Genomic DNA, 18972 nt, shown 5'->3' with positions numbered 1-18972 from the left:
TTACATTGGCGTCCCGCACGCGCTGCTTCTCTTTCTTTAAGGATAAGGAATCAAACTATCTACGTCCCTCAACTTACCAACCCTCCGCCTCAGGAAAGATTTTGTGATTCATGAGCAGAACCCGGCTGGCGCTGTTTACAGTAATGCCTAAGCACAGTACTCCACTGAGCGGTGTTTCCAAACTGAGCCGTTGTACTGCCGGAAATACCATGGGATATGTCATTTAACTTTCACATAAAATAGGGTTAACCCAGCCCTACCACATACTAAAAACTAAAGACGGAACAATAAACCGACGAGGATGGGATTCGAACCCACGCGTGCAGAGCACAATGGATTAGCAGTACATCGCCTTAACCACTCGGCCACCTCGTCTTCAAAACTCCATGTTTCAGGAGTACAAAATATGGTAGCCAAAATGTGTTCTATTAGGTGATAGTTGTCTAAACATAATAAAGAGCATATATTTACAGATTGTTATGGTAACTTGTTGTCTTCAGCTTTGCTCTATACGACCTTGTTGTCCATCCCTACTTCAGCTTGAATTTATATGTTAAATGTAATGTAATCATGAATATTACACTTTCCAAACGTGTTCTATCCATATGTGATGTACTATCACACTACCCTCAAATGAGCTAAGATTGCTTTAATTCAGTTGTACGTGGATTTAAAGTGCAATATCATACAAATATTGTACTGGTATGGCGCTTTCGAGTCTCTAGGTGTCAGTTATTGGTGGTGTGCTTACATGTCAACATTAGGCAGCAAATAGTACACAATTAAGGAAAACTGCCTTCCCATTTAATGTGCATTGTTCTGCAAAAAGTTTTAAGTAGGAGAAAGTAAAACTTAGTTTATAAAACCACCTAAACTGGGAGTATTGCCGCTACAGCTATGACACTTCAGTTTAAAAACGTACGTGCATCAACAAGAAATATTTTTGCGCTAAATAAATTGCTGTCCGACTACTCACGTAATGCATAAAACTGAGGCAGTCGTAATTACAATACATTGAAGTAATATTTTGGTAGTTTTTGTTGACGATGACTCCGCAGCAAGCGATCAGATTACTTTTTATTAGTGAAGGTGCGTCAGAGCCTTGATAAGTAAACTTACAAGGAGACACGCCTAGGTCGATGAACCTTTTAGAGCAGGTTCGGGGACTTCCCAGTACGAGATGTCTTTTGGCATCACAAATCAATAGATCAATATCTCAACAACAATCGCAATAACTAATCAGCATGCTAATCAATAACCTTTAATGAGAGTCAATAAAGTGAACACACCATGATATTTCAGTCATGAATAACCACCCCAATTTAGTTAAGTGTTAGTATATTTATTTCCCTACTGGTTACAATCTAAAGTCATTTCTGTTAATCTCATCAGCAATTCATCTCATTAGTAACTCTTCAGATTTGCAATTAGAAACTCAATTAATCAATGCATAGAGAATATTCACTCAGTATTAACACATAATTATTAAGAAGCAACTTAGCAAAGTCTCAGTAGTGCATGGTTCAACAAAGCAAGAACTCAGTCATTTGTCTATTTGCGTCAGATTTTAGTGAACACCTTAAATAACCTCGTATTAGCATCAGCATGTTGGGCTTCATGCAAAACAATTTAGCAAACACAAATTTGGAAAACATCTAACTATGGCCTCTATCAAAGAGCAGTTGGTACCTAGAAAGAAAAGGCAAACAGACAATTACAATTTTCATCAGATAGTTACCCATCCAACGGATCAGCAAACAGCGTCAGTCTTCGTCCTCGGGACATCAGTCGTTTGCATCATCAGCAAAGAAAGGACAGGGCAAAGTATCAGTATGGCATAGCTAAGGAACAAGAACTTCCCTCATATAGAGGAGAAGTAAGTATCAGGTAAGGAATAAGTAAAGGGTGGTTTAGAGTAACAGGGCGAACAAACGGCAAAGTCTCAAACTAAATGGCCTAAATGGCTCAGTAGAATGGCAAAGAATGGCTTGGAGTGGAATGTCCAATAAATGCCTGATTTCTCCTCGGGTCATGTGGTTAAATCAAAGCTGTCTAATTTACTCCTAATTCCTCAATGAATTATCATTGGTGCATCGCCATCTCTGTCCAATAATCTTCACCAGAGTTTTACACAAACCACAGTTCTCATGTCGTTGATTGGCCCATGTTATTGACGTTTTCATCGGTTGGAATGACAGGTAAGAAAAGTTACATTTTACGCTACAGTCAGTAGTTCCATTGTTTTCTCCTACTCCAGGCAGCCTTGCACCTGTTACAAATTACACTGTTGCATTCAGCAAGAATGTCTCCTTGAGCAAGTAGGGTCCCATGAGAAAGAATTTACTACAGCTACTCACATCTCTAGCTTCTGGGAAAGTACAGTTTCATGTCCTTCAGGAAAATAGCACATTGTACGTTAGAAAAAGACAGTTTGATATGAGACCAGGCAGCTAGGCACAGACCTTCGCTAAACTAAGGCCTACTGCTTAATGAACAAACTCCTAATACATAACTCCAATTTTGATACGTTAATACAAATTAAAAACATTAGTACATAATTAATTCAGCATTAATAACTTTCATTAGTCTTTGTATACATTGGTAGCCATTCCACGTGGGCACATTTCAAACGTGTGCATTATTTCTACGTTAACACATTTTTTATGCAGCTTCATTACACAATATATTGTAAGCTTTTCATGTTAATATTAATTTTAAAAGACACACTCCAGCAATCCCTCCTCTGATGACTCTTGTCATCACACAAATCTTCCCTACTAATTTTACATACTAAAATTCCCTCATATCAATCTCTTCCCTTCTTGGTTTCCCCTTTGATCTTGCCCTGAATAATTTTTCCCTTTGTTTTTCTTCCCTCCTCCTATTATTTTTCGCCATCTTCAATTTTATTCTTTTACTAATTTTACATGCCACCCATGATCCAAATAAGCAATCTATAACAATCAATATCCCCTGTATTATTTTAGACAATATCCCATGCCAAATGTTACTAATCCAATTTCCCACTGAAGCAAATCCTTTCCCAACCTTTTTCCAAACACCTGGTTCTTTCAAATCCTTCAAGTCCGTACTATCCCTAGTCAAGTTAGTAAGCATACTTCTAATCTCATTACTATTATCTGGTATGTAAGCGCAACAATTACACCCATTGAGCAATCTACAAACTCTGCCATTTTTCGCTAAAAGAATGTCTAAAGCAAGCCTGTTTTGAAGAGTCATAGCCCCCTCCGCAGCAAGTTCAGTATCCATCAGGAGTATAGCCCCTGAAAAGTTTGTCAGCATGTTATCCTCAATAGTAGACAACTTTTGAATCTTTATGGAGTTCATAATAACTCCCACTGAAGAAATTATCGTCCCAAATATGTCTCCTACTACACCAGCAGCAGTCTCTTTCTTATGCCTAGTACGATGTAATTCAGACAATTTTGGTAACCTTTTCAAATCGTCAAGTTGATATATCTTGGGAAAACTATCCCCAAATAACATGTCCCATACTATCCCTTTGGAAGACAGTAATAAGCATTAAGTCCACATATATAATAAATCCCGGGGATTGCTGGATCCTGTCCATTTAACATGAACGTCCATTTACTCTGAAACAAAAACACACGCTTACATTCACTCATTCCCACAAACACATTGTCATAGTATGATTTGGTCTTGGATATGCAAAGCTTTCCTACATGTAGTGTGTCTAAAGCTAACTTCCTTTGTTCTCTAATTGCACTATAACCGTCACTACTAGCAAAGGCCTGTTGCTGTAATCCTTTCTCTAGTTTACCCTTCAATGCCCTTCTTCTCTCTTCCGTGTGATCTAAAAAGCTTTTCTCTACAGGTGTAAGCAAACATGTCAAATTATTGTGGTGTGCATAAGATGTACTAATTGTTAATGTCGCCTGAAAGAATCCTTTAACTAACTTTATGCTATAGTACTTAGCTACCCCACTCACATCCTCTATGATAGGCACATTAGAAAACACAAGATCATGATTTGAGTAAAAATATTGAATCTCTTCCTGGTTATAGAATCTTGTTAGTAACAGACTACAACGTATCCCATATGTTAATGACAGTCTATGATAGGTAACCCCCTCTTGTTCCGAAACAGGAATCTGTGTACACACAAAACAATCTTTTGCATCCATTGTGTCAACATACTCACTCAGCAAGCGATAGAAAACATCAGTGGATAGTTCCCCTTTCGAGTTAGTTCCCTCATGCAAGTATCTTGTATCCAGCTCAAACCTCTCCCAGGCTGTTAGTGCAGTGGTAGTCTCAGGAATTGTAGCATTGTTAGTCCACTTTTATCCATTAGTGTCATACTCACAACCACGACCCTAATGAATATTTATTACATGAACCTTTTTGGCAAAAGTATTTGGTTCAAGTAAACTTAAAGTGTTGGGATTCAAGCCCACGGCTCCAGAGAGACTGGAGCCTAAATCTAGCCAGTTTAGCCTGCTCAGCCACACTACCTCACATCTACAAGCTCACAACTATAGTAACTTGGCCAAACACTGTGGACACCCGCTGTGGTGACCTGGCTATGCGGGGTAACGCAGCATTCACCGACAGTTGAGCGAGTTACAGGGGAAAAGCAAAGTATAATAACTGTCTGCATATAATATATGTCTTTCCTTATTTATTCTTCTTCCCCATTGTATGTTTGCTCTCTGCTTTAGAAATGTGAGCTGTCATCACTGCAAGGAAACTTATCACACAGCGTTCTACTGTTTACACTCACTGAACTTTCAGCATCACAGTGACCCCTCTCGTCGCCTCTATAGCTAGACTTCAAGACAGCTGGTTTGTTTACCGGTACAATTCTTGTCACCTTAGGTTGTGGTTTTTTAAAATAAGAAGGCTCGGTCCCACTGTCTGGCTACCCTTATATATATACGTCACCACTTTACATAGTCTCACCTCTCGCTATGTGGATCATAGGTGCAGAAGGCAGAGAGTGAGACACTGATGCAGACAAAATACGTTCGTGAGTTGCAAACTACTGGCAGCGGTGGGATTCGAACCCACGCCTCCAAAGAGACTGGAGCCTTAATCCAGCACCTTAGACTGCTCGGCCACACTACCCTGCGCAAACCTGTTTCTGTAAGCTTTCTGAAGTGAGATGTTCTGTTGTATAGGGGAGTTGGAGAATAAAGGTGTATAGCCTGTGAAGTGATCCTAGGAAAGTCAACGCCAACAGCAGCAGGCACGTGATACATTCAGTAGGTCAGGATTGGCCCCGGGCCATGGGAGGTGTCAGGGAGTGCCAGTCCTGAGAGTCCGTAGGAAGACAACCCTTACATTGGCGTCCCGCACGCGCTGCTTCTCTTTCTTTAAGGATAAGGAATCAAACTATCTACGTCCCTCAACTTACCAACCCTCCGCCTCAGGAAAGATTTTGTGATTCATGAGCAGAACCCGGCTGGCGCTGTTTACAGTAATGCCTAAGCACAGTACTCAACTGAGCGGTGTTTCCAAACTGAGCCGTTGTACTGCCGGAAATACCATGGGATATGTCATTTAACTTTCACATAAAATAGGGTTAACCCAGCCCTACCACATACTAAAAACTAAAGACGGAACAATAAACCGACGAGGATGGGATTCGAACCCACGCGTGCAGAGCACAATGGATTAGCAGTACATCGCCTTAACCACTCGGCCACCTCGTCTTCAAAACTCCATGTTTCAGGAGTACAAAATATGGTAGCCAAAATGTGTTCTATTAGGGGAAAGTTGTCTAAACATAATAAAGAGCATATATTTACAGATTGTTATGGTAACTTGTTGTCTTCAGCTTTGCTCTATACGACCTTGTTGTCCATCCCTACTTCAGCTTGAATTTATATGTTAAATGTAATGTAATCATGAATATTACACTTTCCAAACGTGTTCTATCCATATGTGATGTACTATCACACTACCCTCAAATGAGCTAAGATTGCTTTAATTCAGTTGTACGTGGATTTAAAGTGCAATATCATACAAATATTGTACTGGTATGGCGCTTTCGAGTCTCTAGGTGTCAGTTATTGGTGGTGTGCTTACATGTCAACATTAGGCAGCAAATAGTACACAATTAAGGAAAACTGCCTTCCCATTTAATGTGCATTGTTCTGCAAAAAGTTTTAAGTAGGAGAAAGTAAAACTTAGTTTATAAAACCACCTAAACTGGGAGTATTGCCGCTACAGCTATGACACTTCAGTTTAAAAACGTACGTGCATCAACAAGAAATATTTTTGCGCTAAATAAATTGCTGTCCGACTACTCACGTAATGCATAAAACTGAGGCAGTCGTAATTACAATACATTGAAGTAATATTTTGGTAGTTTTTGTTGACGATGACTCCGCAGCAAGCGATCAGATTACTTTTTATTAGTGAAGGTGCGTCAGAGCCTTGATAAGTAAACTTACAAGGAGACACGCCTAGGTCGATGAACCTTTTAGAGCAGGTTCGGGGACTTCCCAGTACGAGATGTCTTTTGGCATCACAAATCAATAGATCAATATCTCAACAACAATCGCAATAACTAATCAGCATGCTAATCAATAACCTTTAATGAGAGTCAATAAAGTGAACACACCATGATATTTCAGTCATGAATAACCACCCCAATTTAGTTAAGTGTTAGTATATTTATTTCCCTACTGGTTACAATCTAAAGTCATTTCTGTTAATCTCATCAGCAATTCATCTCATTAGTAACTCTTCAGACTTGCAATTAGAAACGCAATTAATCAATGCATAGAGAATATTCACTCAGTATTAACACATAATTATTAAGAAGCAACTTAGCAAAGTCTCAGTAGTGCATGGTTCAACAAAGCAAGAACTCAGTCATTTGTCTATTTGCGTCAGATTTTAGTGAACACCTTAAATAACCTCGTATTAGCATCAGCATGTTGGGCTTCATGCAAAACAATTTAGCAAACACAAATTTGGAAAACATCTAACTATGGCCTCTATCAAAGAGCAGTTGGTACCTAGAAAGAAAAGGCAAACAGACAATTACAATTTTCATCAGATAGTTACCCATCCAACGGATCAGCAAACAGCGTCAGTCTTCGTCCTCGGGACATCAGTCGTTTGCATCATCAGCAAAGAAAGGACAGGGCAAAGTATCAGTATGGCATAGCTAAGGAACAAGAACTTCCCTCATATAGAGGAGAAGTAAGTATCAGGTAAGGAATAAGTAAAGGGTGGTTTAGAGTAACAGGGCGAACAAACGGCAAAGTCTCAAACTAAATGGCCTAAATGGCTCAGTAGAATGGCAAAGAATGGCTTGGAGTGGAATGTCCAATAAATGCCTGATTTCTCCTCGGGTCATGTGGTTAAATCAAAGCTGTCTAATTTACTCCTAATTCCTCAATGGATAATCATTGGTGCATCGCCATCTCTGTCCAATAATCTTCACCAGAGTTTTACACAAACCACAGTTCTCATGTCGTTGATTGGCCCATGTTATTGACGTTTTCATCGGTTGGAATGACAGGTAAGAAAAGTTACATTTTACGCTACAGTCAGTAGTTCCATTGTTTTCTCCTACTCCAGGCAGCCTTGCACCTGTTACAAATTACACTGTTGCATTCAGCAAGAATGTCTCCTTGAGCAAGTAGGGTCCCATGAGAAAGAATTTACTACAGCTACACACATCACTAGCTTCTGGGAAAGTACAGTTTCATGTCCTTCAGGAAAATAGCACATTGTACGTTAGAAAAAGACAGTTTGATATGAGACCAGGCAGCTAGGCACAGACCTTCGCTAAACTAAGGCCTACTGCTTAATGAACAAACTCCTAATACATAACTCCAATTTTGATACGTTAATACAAATTAAAAACATTAGTACATAATTAATTCAGCATTAATAACTTTCATTAGTCTTCGTATACATTGGTAGCCACTCTCCGTGGGCACATTTCAAACGTGTGCATTATTTCTACGTTAACAAATTTTTTATGCAGCTTCATTACTCAATATATTGTAAGCTTTTCATGTTAATATTAATTTTAAAAGACACACTCCAGCAATCCCTCCTCTGATGACTCTTGTCATCACACAAATCTTCCCTACTAATTTTACATACTAAAATTCCCTCATATCAATCTCTTCCCTTCTTGGTTTCCCCTTTGATCTTGCCCTGAATAATTTTTCCCTTTGTTTTTCTTCCCTCCTCCTATTATTTTTCGCCATCTTCAATTTTATTCTTTTACTAATTTTACATGCCACCCATGATCCAAATAAGCAATCTATAACAATCAATATCCCCTGTATTATTTTAGACAATATCCCATGCCAAATGTTACTAATCCAATTTCCCACTGAAGCAAATCCTTTCCCAACCTTTTTCAAAACACCTGGTTCTTTCAAATCCTTCAAGTCCGTACTATCCCTAGTCAAGTTAGTAAGCATACTTCTAATCTCATTACTATTATCTGGTATGTAAGCGCAACAATTATACCCATTGAGCAATCTACAAACTCTGCCATTTTTCACTAAAAGAATGTCTAAAGCAAGCCTGTTTTGAAGAGTCATAGCCCCCTCCGCAGCAAGTTCAGTATCCATCAGGAGTATAGCCCCTGAAAAGTTTGTCAGCATATTATCCTCAATAGTAGACAACTTTTGAATCTTTATGGAGTTCATAATAACTCCCACTGAAGAAATTATCGTCCCAAATATGTCTCCTACTACACCAGCAGCAGTCTCTTTCTTATGTCTAGTACGATGTAATTCAGACAATTTTGGTAACCTTTTCAAATCGTCAAGTTGATATATCTTTGGGAAAACTATCCCCAAATAACATGTCCCATACTATCCCTTTGGAAGACGGTAATAAGCATTAAGTCCACATATATAATAAATCCCGGGGATTGCTGGATCCTGTCCATTTAACATGAACGTCCATTTACTCTGAAACAAAAACACACGCTTACATTCACTCATTCCCACAAACACATTGTCATAGTATGATTTGGTCTTGGATATGCAAAGCTTTCCTACATGTAGTGCGTCTAAAGCTAACTTCCCTTGTTCTCTAATTGCACTATAACTGTCACTACTAGCAAAGGCCCGTTGCTGTAATCCTTTCTCTAGTTTACCCTTCAATGCCCTTCTTCTCTCTTCCGTGTGATCTAAAAAGCTTTTCTCTACAGGTGTAAGCAAACATGTCAAATTATTGTGGTGTGCATAAGATGTACTAATTGTTAATGTCGCCTGAAAGAATCCTTTAACTAACTTTATGCTATAGTACTTAGCTACCCCACTCACATCCTCTATGATAGGCACATTAGAAAACACAAGATCATGATTTGAGTAAAAATATTGAATCTCTTCCTGGTTATAGAATCTTGTTAGTAACAGACTACAACGTATCCCATATGTTAATGACAGTCTATGATAGGTAACCCCCTCTTGTACCGAAACAGGAATCTGTGTACACACAAAACAATCTTTTGCATCCATTGTGTCAACATACTCACTCAGCAAGCGATAGAAAACATCAGTGGATAGTTCCCCTTTTGAGTTAGTTCCCTCATGCAAGTATCTTGTATCCAGCTCAAACCTCTCCCAGGCTGTTAGTGCAGTGGTAGTCTCAGGAATTGTAGTATTGTTAGTCCACTTTTATCCATTAGTGTCATACTCACAACCACGACCCTAATGAATATTTATTACATGAACCTTTTTGGCAAAAGTATTTGGTTCAAGTAAACTTAAAGTGTTGGGATTTAAGCCCACGGCTCCAGAGAGACTGGAGCCTAAATCTAGCCAGTTTAGCCTGCTCAGCCACACTACCTCACATCTACAAGCTCACAACTATAGTAACTTGGCCAAACACTGTGGACACCCGCTGTGGTGACCTGGCTATGCAGGGTAACGCAGCATTCACCGACAGTTGAGCGAGTTACAGGTGAAAAGCAAAGTATAATAACTGTCTGCATATAATATATGTCTTTCCTTATTTATTCTTCTTCCCCATTGTATGTTTGCTCTCTGCTTTAGAAACGCGAGCTGTCATCACTGCAAGGAAACTTATCACACAGCGTTCTACTGTTTACACTCACTGAACTTTCAGCATCACAGTGACCCCTCTCGTCGCCTCTATAGCTAGACTTCAAGACAGCTGGTTTGTTTACCTGTACAATTCTTGTCACCTTAGGTTGTGGTTTTTTAAAATAAGAAGGCTCGGTCCCACTGTCTGGCTACCCTTATATATTTACGTCACCACTTTACATAGTCTCACCTCTCGCTATGTGGATCGTAGGTGCAGAAGGCAGAGAGTGAGACACTGATGCAGACAAAATACGTTTGTGAGTTGAAAAATACTGGCAGTGGTGGGATTCGTACCCACGCCTCCAAAGAGACTGGAGCCTTAATCCAGCGCCTTAGACCGCTCGGCCACACTACACTGTGCAAACCTGTTTCTGTAAGCTTTCTGAAGTGAGATGTTCTGTTGTATAGGGGAGTTGGAGAATAAGGGTGTATAGCCTGTGAAGTGATCCTAGGAAAGTCAACGCCAACAGCAGCAGACACTTGATACATTCAGTAGGTCAGGATTGGCCCCGGGCCATGGGAGGTGTCAGGGAGTGCCAGTTCTGAGAGTCCGTAGGAGGACAACCCTTACATTGGCGTCCCGCACGCGCTGCTTCTCTTTCTTTAAGGATAAGGAATCAAACTATCTACTTCCCTCAACTTACCAACCCTCAGCCTCAGGAAAGATTTTGTGATTCATGAGCAGAACCCGGCTGGCGCTGTTTACAGTAATGCCTAAGCACAGTACTCAACTGAGCGGTGTTTCCAAACTGAGCCGTTGTACTGCCGGAAATACCATGGGATATGTCATTTAACTTTCACATAAAATAGGGTTAACCCAGCCCTACCACATACTAAAAACTAAAGACGGAACAATAAACCGACGAGGATGGGATTCGAACCCACGCGTGCAGAGCACAATGGATTAGCAGTCCATCGCCTTAACCACTCGGCCACCTCGTCTTCAAAACACCATGTTTCAGGAGTACAAAATATGGTAGCCAAAATGTGTTCTATTAGGTGATAGTTGTCTAAACATAATAAAGAGCATATATTTACAGATTGTTATGGTAACTTGTTGTCTTCAGCTTTGCTCTATACGACCTTGTTGTCCATCCCTACTTCAGCTTGAATATATATGTTAAATGTAATGTAATCATGAATATTACACTTTCCAAACGTGTTCTATCCATATGTGATGTACTATCAGACTACCCTCAAATGAGCTAAGATTGCTTTAATTCAGTTGTACGTGGATTTAAAGTGCAATATCATACAAATATTGTACTGGTATGGCGCTTTCGAGTCTCTAGGTGTCAGTTATTGGTGGTGTGCTTACATGTCAACATTAGACAGCAAATAGTACACAATTAAGGAAAACTGCCTTCCCATTTAATGTGCATTGTTCTGCAAAAAGTTTTAAGTAGGAGAAAGTAAAACTTAGTTTATAAAACCACCTAAACTGGGAGTATTGCCGCTACAGCTATGACACTTCAGTTTAAAAACGTATGTGAATCAACAAGAAATATTTTTGCGCTAAATAAATTGCTGTCCGACTACTCACGTAATGCATAAAACTGAGGCAGTCGTAATTACAATACATTGAAGTAATATTTTGGTAGTTTTTGTTGACGATGACTCCGCAGCAAGCGATCAGATTACTTTTTATTAGTGAAGGTTCGTCAGAGCCTTGATAAGTAAACTTACAAGGAGACATGCCTAGGTCGATGAACCTTTTAGACCAGGTTCGGGGACTTCCCAGTACGAGATGTCTTTTGGCATCACAAATCAATAGATCAATATCTCAACAACAATCGCAATAACTAATCAGCATGCTAATCAATAACCTTTAATGAGAGTCAATAAAGTGAACACACCATGATATTTCAGTCATGAATAACCACCCCAATTTAGTTAAGTGTTAGTATATTTATTTCCCTACTGGTTACAATCTAAAGTCATTTCTGTTAATCTCATCAGCAATTCATCTCATTAGTAACTCTTCAGATTTGCAATTAGAAACGCAATTAATCAATGCATAGAGAATATTCACTCAGTATTAACACATAATTATTAAGAAGCAACTTCTCAGTAGTGCATGGTTCAACAAAGCAAGAACTCAGTCATTTGTCTATTTGCGTCAGATTTTAGTGAACACCTTAAATAACCTCGTATTAGCATCAGCATGTTGGGCTTCATGCAAAACAATTTAGCAAACACAAATTTGGAAAACATCTAACTATGGCCTCTATCAAAGAGCAGTTGGTACCTAGAAAGAAAAGGCAAACAGACAATTACAATTTTCATCAGATAGTTACCCATCCAACGGATCAGCAAACAGCGTCAGTCTTCGTCCTCGGGACATCAGTCGTTTGCATCATCAGCAAAGAAAGGACAGGGCAAAGTATCAGTATGGCATAGCTAAGGAACAAGAACTTCCCTCATATAGAGGAGAAGTAAGTATCAGGTAAGGAATAAGTAAAGGGTGGTTTAGAGTAACAGGGCGAACAAACGGCAAAGTCTCAAACTAAATGGCCTAAATGGCTCAGTAGAATGGCAAAGAATGGCTTGGAGTGGAATGTCCAATAAATGCCTGATTTCTCCTCGGGTCATGTGGTTAAATCAAAGCTGTCTAATTTACTCCTAATTCCTCAATGGATAATCATTGGTGCATCGCCATCTCTGTCCAATAATCTTCACCAGAGTTTTACACAAACCACAGTTCTCATGTCGTTGATTGGCCCATGTTATTGACGTTTTCATCGGTTGGAATGACAGGTAAGAAAAGTTACATTTTACGCTACAGTCAGTAGTTCCATTGTTTTCTCCTACTCCAGGCAGCCTTGCACCTGTTACAAATTACACTGTTGCATTCAGCAAGAATGTCTCCTTGAGCAAGTAGGGTCCCATGAGAAAGAATTTACTACAGCTACACACATCACTAGCTTCTGGGAAAGTACAGTTTCATGTCCTTCAGGAAAATAGCACATTGTACGTTAGAAAAAGACAGTTTGATATGAGACCAGGCAGCTAGGCACAGACCTTCGCTAAACTAAGGCCTACTGCTTAATGAACAAACTCCTAATACATAACTCCAATTTTGATACGTTAATACAAATTAAAAACATTAGTACATAATTAATTCAGCATTAATAACTTTCATTAGTCTTCGTATACATTGGTAGCCACTCTCCGTGGGCACATTTCAAACGTGTGCATTATTTCTACGTTAACACATTTTTTATGCAGCTTCATTACACAATATATTGTAAGCTTTTCATGTTAATATTAATTTTAAAAGACACACTCCAGCAATCCCTCCTCTGATGACTCTTGTCATCACACAAATCTTCCCTACTAATTTTACATACTAAAATTCCCTCATATCAATCTCTTCCCTTCTTGGTTTCCCCTTTGATCTTGCCCTGAATAATTTTTCCCTTTGTTTTTCTTCCCTCCTCCTATTATTTTTCGCCATCTTCAATTTTATTCTTTTACTAATTTTACATGCCACCCATGATCCAAATAAGCAATCTATAACAATCAATATCCCCTGTATTATTTTAGACAATATCCCATGCCAAATGTTACTAATCCAATTTCCCACTGAAGCAAATCCTTTCCCAACCTTTTTCAAAACACCTGGTTCTTTCAAATCCTTCAAGTCCGTACTATCCCTAGTCAAGTTAGTAAGCATACTTCTAATCTCATTACTATTATCTGGTATGTAAGCGCAACAATTATACCCATTGAGCAATCTACAAACTCTGCCATTTTTCACTAAAAGAATGTCTAAAGCAAGCCTGTTTTGAAGAGTCATAGCCCCCTCCGCAGCAAGTTCAGTATCCATCAGGAGTATAGCCCCTGAAAAGTTTGTCAGCATATTATCCTCAATAGTAGACAACTTTTGAATCTTTATGGAGTTCATAATAACTCCCACTGAAGAAATTATCGTCCCAAATATGTCTCCTACTACACCAGCAGCAGTCTCTTTCTTATGTCTAGTACGATGTAATTCAGACAATTTTGGTAACCTTTTCAAATCGTCAAGTTGATATATCTTTGGGAAAACTATCCCCAAATAACATGTCCCATACTATCCCTTTGGAAGACGGTAATAAGCATTAAGTCCACATATATAATAAATCCCGGGGATTGCTGGATCCTGTCCATTTAACATGAACGTCCATTTACTCTGAAACAAAAACACACGCTTACATTCACTCATTCCCACAAACACATTGTCATAGTATGATTTGGTCTTGGATATGCAAAGCTTTCCTACATGTAGTGCGTCTAAAGCTAACTTCCCTTGTTCTCTAATTGCACTATAACTGTCACTACTAGCAAAGGCCCGTTGCTGTAATCCTTTCTCTAGTTTACCCTTCAATGCCCTTCTTCTCTCTTCCGTGTGATCTAAAAAGCTTTTCTCTACAGGTGTAAGCAAACATGTCAAATTATTGTGGTGTGCATAAGATGTACTAATTGTTAATGTCGCCTGAAAGAATCCTTTAACTAACTTTATGCTATAGTACTTAGCTACCCCACTCACATCCTCTATGATAGGCACATTAGAAAACACAAGATCATGATTTGAGTAAAAATATTGAATCTCTTCCTGGTTATAGAATCTTGTTAGTAACAGACTACAACGTATCCCATATGTTAATGACAGTCTATGATAGGTAACCCCCTCTTGTACCGAAACAGGAATCTGTGTACACACAAAACAATCTTTTGCATCCATTGTGTCAACATACTCACTCAGCAAGCGATAGAAAACATCAGTGGATAGTTCCCCTTTTGAGTTAGTTCCCTCATGCAAGTATCTTGTAAACAGCTCAAACCTCTCCCAGGCTGTTAGTGCAGTGGTAGTCTCAGGAATTGTAGCATTGTTAGTCCACTTTTATCCATTAGTGTCATACTCACAACCACGACCCTAATGAATATTTATTACATGAACCTTTTTGGCAAAAGTATTTGGTTCAAGTAAACTTAAAGTGTTGGGATTTAAGCCCACGGCTCCAGAGAGACTGGAGCCTAAATCTAGCCAGTTTAGCCTGCTCAGCCACACTACCTCACATCTACAAGCTCACAACTATAGTAACTTGGCCAAACACTGTGGACACCCGCTGTGGTGACCTGGCTATGCAGGGTAACGCAGCATTCACCGACAGTTGAGCGAGTTACAGGTGAAAAGCAAAGTATAATAACTGTCTGCATATAATATATGTCTTTCCTTATTTATTCTTCTTCCCCATTGTATGTTTGCTCTCTGCTTTAGAAACGCGAGCTGTCATCACTGCAAGGAAACTTATCACACAGCGTTCTACTGTTTACACTCACTGAACTTTCAGCATCACAGTGACCCCTCTCGTCGCCTCTATAGCTAGACTTCAAGACAGCTGGTTTGTTTACCTGTACAAATCTTGTCACCTTAGGTTGTGGTTTTTTAAAATAAGAAGGCTCGGTCCCACTGTCTGGCTACCCTTATATATTTACGTCACCACTTTACATAGTCTCACCTCTCGCTATGTGGATCGTAGGTGCAGAAGGCAGAGAGTGAGACACTGATGCAGACAAAATACGTTTGTGAGTTGAAAAATACTGGCAGTGGTGGGATTCGTACCCACGCCTCCAAAGAGACTGGAGCCTTAATCCAGCGCCTTAGACCGCTCGGCCACACTACACTGTGCAAACCTGTTTCTGTAAGCTTTCTGAAGTGAGATGTTCTGTTGTATAGGGGAGTTGGAGAATAAGGGTGTATAGCCTGTGAAGTGATCCTAGGAAAGTCAACGCCAACAGCAGCAGACACTTGATACATTCAGTAGGTCAGGATTGGCCCCGGGCCATGGGAGGTGTCAGGGAGTGCCAGTTCTGAGAGTCCGTAGGAGGACAACCCTTACATTGGCGTCCCGCACGCGCTGCTTCTCTTTCTTTAAGGATAAGGAATCAAACTATCTACGTCCCTCAACTTACCAACCCTCAGCCTCAGGAAAGATTTTGTGATTCATGAGCAGAACCCGGCTGGCGCTGTTTACAGTAATGCCTAAGCACAGTACTCAACTGAGCGGTGTTTCCAAACTGAGCCGTTGTACTGCCGGAAATACCATGGGATATGTCATTTAACTTTCACATAAAATAGGGTTAACCCAGCCCTACCACATACTAAAAACTAAAGACGGACCAATAAACCGACGAGGATGGGATTCAAACCCACGCGTGCAGAGCACAATGGATTAGCAGTCCATCGCCTTAACCACTCGGCCACCTCGTCTTCAAAACACCATGTTTCAGGAGTACAAAATATGGTAGCCAAAATGTGTTCTATTAGGTGATAGTTGTCTAAACATAATAAAGAGCATATATTTACAGATTGTTATGGTAACTTGTTGTCTTCAGCTTTGCTCTATACGACCTTGTTGTCCATCCCTACTTCAGCTTGAATATATATGTTAAATGTAATGTAATCATGAATATTACACTTTCCAAACGTGTTCTATCCATATGTGATGTACTATCAGACTACCCTCAAATGAGCTAAGATTGCTTTAATTCAGTTGTACGTGGATTTAAAGTGCAATATCATACAAATATTGTACTGGTATGGCGCTTTCGAGTCTCTAGGTGTCAGTTATTGGTGGTGTGCTTACATGTCAACATTAGACAGCAAATAGTACACAATTAAGGAAAACTGCCTTCCCATTTAATGTGCATTGTTCTGCAAAAAGTTTTAAGTAGGAGAAAGTAAAACTTAGTTTATAAAACCACCTAAACTGGGAGTATTGCTGCTACAGCTATGACACTTCAGTTTAAAAACGTATGTGAATCAACAAGAAATATTTTTGCGCTAAATAAATTGCTGTCCGACTACTCACGTAATGCATAAAACTGAGGCAGTCGTAATTACAATACATTGAAGTAATATTTTGGTAGTTTTTGTTGACGATGACTCCGCAGCAAGCGATCAGATTACTTTTTATTAGTGAAGGTTCGTCAGAGTCTTGATAAGTAAACTTACAAGGAGACATGCCTAGGTCGATGAACCTTTTAGACCAGGTTCGGGGACTTCCCAGTACGAGATGTCTTTTGGCATCACAAATCAATAGATCAATATCTCAACAACAATCGCAATAACTAATCAGCATGCTAATCAATAACCTTTAATGAGAGTCAATAAAGTGAACACACCATGATATTTCAGTCATGAATAACCACCCCAATTTAGTTAAGTGTTAGTATATTTATTTCCCTACTGGTTACAATCTAAAGTCATTTCTGTTAATCTCATCAGCAATTCATCTCATTAGTAACTCTTCAGATTTGCAATTAGAAACGCAATTAATCAATGCATAGAGAATATTCACTCAGTATTAACACATAATTATTAAGAAGCAACTTCTCAGTAGTGCATGGTTCAACAAAGCAAGAACTCAGTCATTTGTCTATTTGCGTCAGATTTTAGTGAACACCTTAAATAACCTCGTATTAGCATCAGCATGTTGGGCTTCATGCAAAACAATTTAGCAAACACAAATTTGGAAAACATCTAACTATGGCCTCTATCAAAGAGCAGTTGGTACCTAGAAAGAAAAGGCAAACAGACAATTACAATTTTCATCAGATAGTTACCCATCCAACGGATCAGCAAACAGCGTCAGTCTTCGTCCTCGGGACATCAGTCGTTTGCATCATCAGCAAAGAAAGGACAGGGCAAAGTATCAGTATGGCATAGCTAAGGAACAAGAACTTCCCTCATATAGAGGAGAAGTAAGTATCAGGTAAGGAATAAGTAAAGGGTGGTTTAGAGTAACAGGGCGAACAAACGGCAAAGTCTCAAACTAAATGGCCTAAATGGCTCAGTAGAATGCCAAAGAATGGCTTGGAGTGGAATGTCCAATAAATGCCTGATTTCTCCTCGGGTCATGTGGTTAAATCAAAGCTGTCTAATTTACTCCTAATTCCTCAATGGATAATCATTGGTGCATCGCCATCTCTGTCCAATAATCTTCACCAGAGTTTTACACAAACCACAGTTCTCAAGTCGTTGATTGGCCCATGTTATTGACGTTTTCATCAGTTGGAATGACAGGTAAGAAAAGTTACATTTTACGCTACAGTCAGTAGTTCCATTGTTTTCTCCTACTCCAGGCAGCCTTGCACCTGTTACAAATTACACTGTTGCATTCAGCAAGAATGTCTCCTTGAGCAAGTAGGGTCCCATGAGAAAGAATTTACTACAGCTACACACATCACTAGCTTCTGGGAAAGTACAGTTTCATGTCCTTCAGGAAAATAGCACATTGTACGTTAGAAAAAGACAGTTTGATATGAGACCAGGCAGCTAGGCACAGACCTTCGCTAAACTAAGGCCTACTGCTTAATGAACAAACTCCTAATACATAACTCCAATTTTGATACGTTAATACAAATTAAAAACATTAGTACATAATTAATTCAGCATTAATAACTTTCATTAGTCTTCGTATACATTGGTAGCCACTCCCCGTGGGCACATTTCAAACGTGTGCATTATTTCTACGTTAACACATTTTTTATGCAGCTTCATTACACAATATATTGTAAGCTTTTCATGTTAATATTAATTTTAAAAGACACACTCCAGCAATCCCTCCTCTGATGACTCTTGTCATCACACAAATCTTCCCTACTAATTTTACATACTAAAATTCCCTCATATCAATCTCTTCCCTTCTTGGTTTCCCCTTTGATCTTGCCCTGAATAATTTTTCTCTTTGTTTTTCTTCCCTCCTCCTATTATTTTTCGCCATCTTCAATTTTATTCTTTTACTAATTTTACATGCCACCCATGATCCAAATAAGCAATCTATAACAATCAATATCCCCTGTATTATTTTAGACAATATCCCATGCCAAATGTTACTAATCCAATTTC

General features: G+C 39.3%; 5 non-coding genes across 5 annotated transcripts; all 5 read right to left on the bottom strand.

Annotated features, from left to right (window-relative positions):
- Positions 1 to 293: 293 nt before the first annotated feature.
- Positions 294 to 375, bottom strand: TRNAS-GCU (transfer RNA serine (anticodon GCU)). The gene has a single exon. It is a non-coding gene; the product is annotated as a tRNA-Ser (tRNA).
- A 4652-nt stretch (positions 376 to 5027) lies between these two features.
- Positions 5028 to 5109, bottom strand: TRNAL-AAG (transfer RNA leucine (anticodon AAG)). The gene has a single exon. It is a non-coding gene; the product is annotated as a tRNA-Leu (tRNA).
- Positions 5110 to 5614: 505 nt separating this feature from the next.
- On the bottom strand, positions 5615 to 5696 carry TRNAS-GCU (transfer RNA serine (anticodon GCU)). Its single transcript has one exon. It is a non-coding gene; the product is annotated as a tRNA-Ser (tRNA).
- A 5240-nt stretch (positions 5697 to 10936) lies between these two features.
- On the bottom strand, positions 10937 to 11018 carry TRNAS-GCU (transfer RNA serine (anticodon GCU)). Its single transcript has one exon. It is a non-coding gene; the product is annotated as a tRNA-Ser (tRNA).
- Positions 11019 to 16250: 5232 nt separating this feature from the next.
- Positions 16251 to 16332, bottom strand: TRNAS-GCU (transfer RNA serine (anticodon GCU)). The gene has a single exon. It is a non-coding gene; the product is annotated as a tRNA-Ser (tRNA).
- Between the last annotated feature and the right edge of the window lie 2640 nt (positions 16333 to 18972).

Source organism: Pleurodeles waltl, chromosome 12, assembly GCF_031143425.1.
Source record: "Pleurodeles waltl isolate 20211129_DDA chromosome 12, aPleWal1.hap1.20221129, whole genome shotgun sequence".
In the NCBI taxonomy this organism is placed as follows: Eukaryota; Metazoa; Chordata; class Amphibia; order Caudata; family Salamandridae; genus Pleurodeles; species Pleurodeles waltl.
The sequence above is the reverse complement of the archived record's forward strand: the minus strand, read 5'-3'. Positions and strand labels throughout refer to the sequence as shown.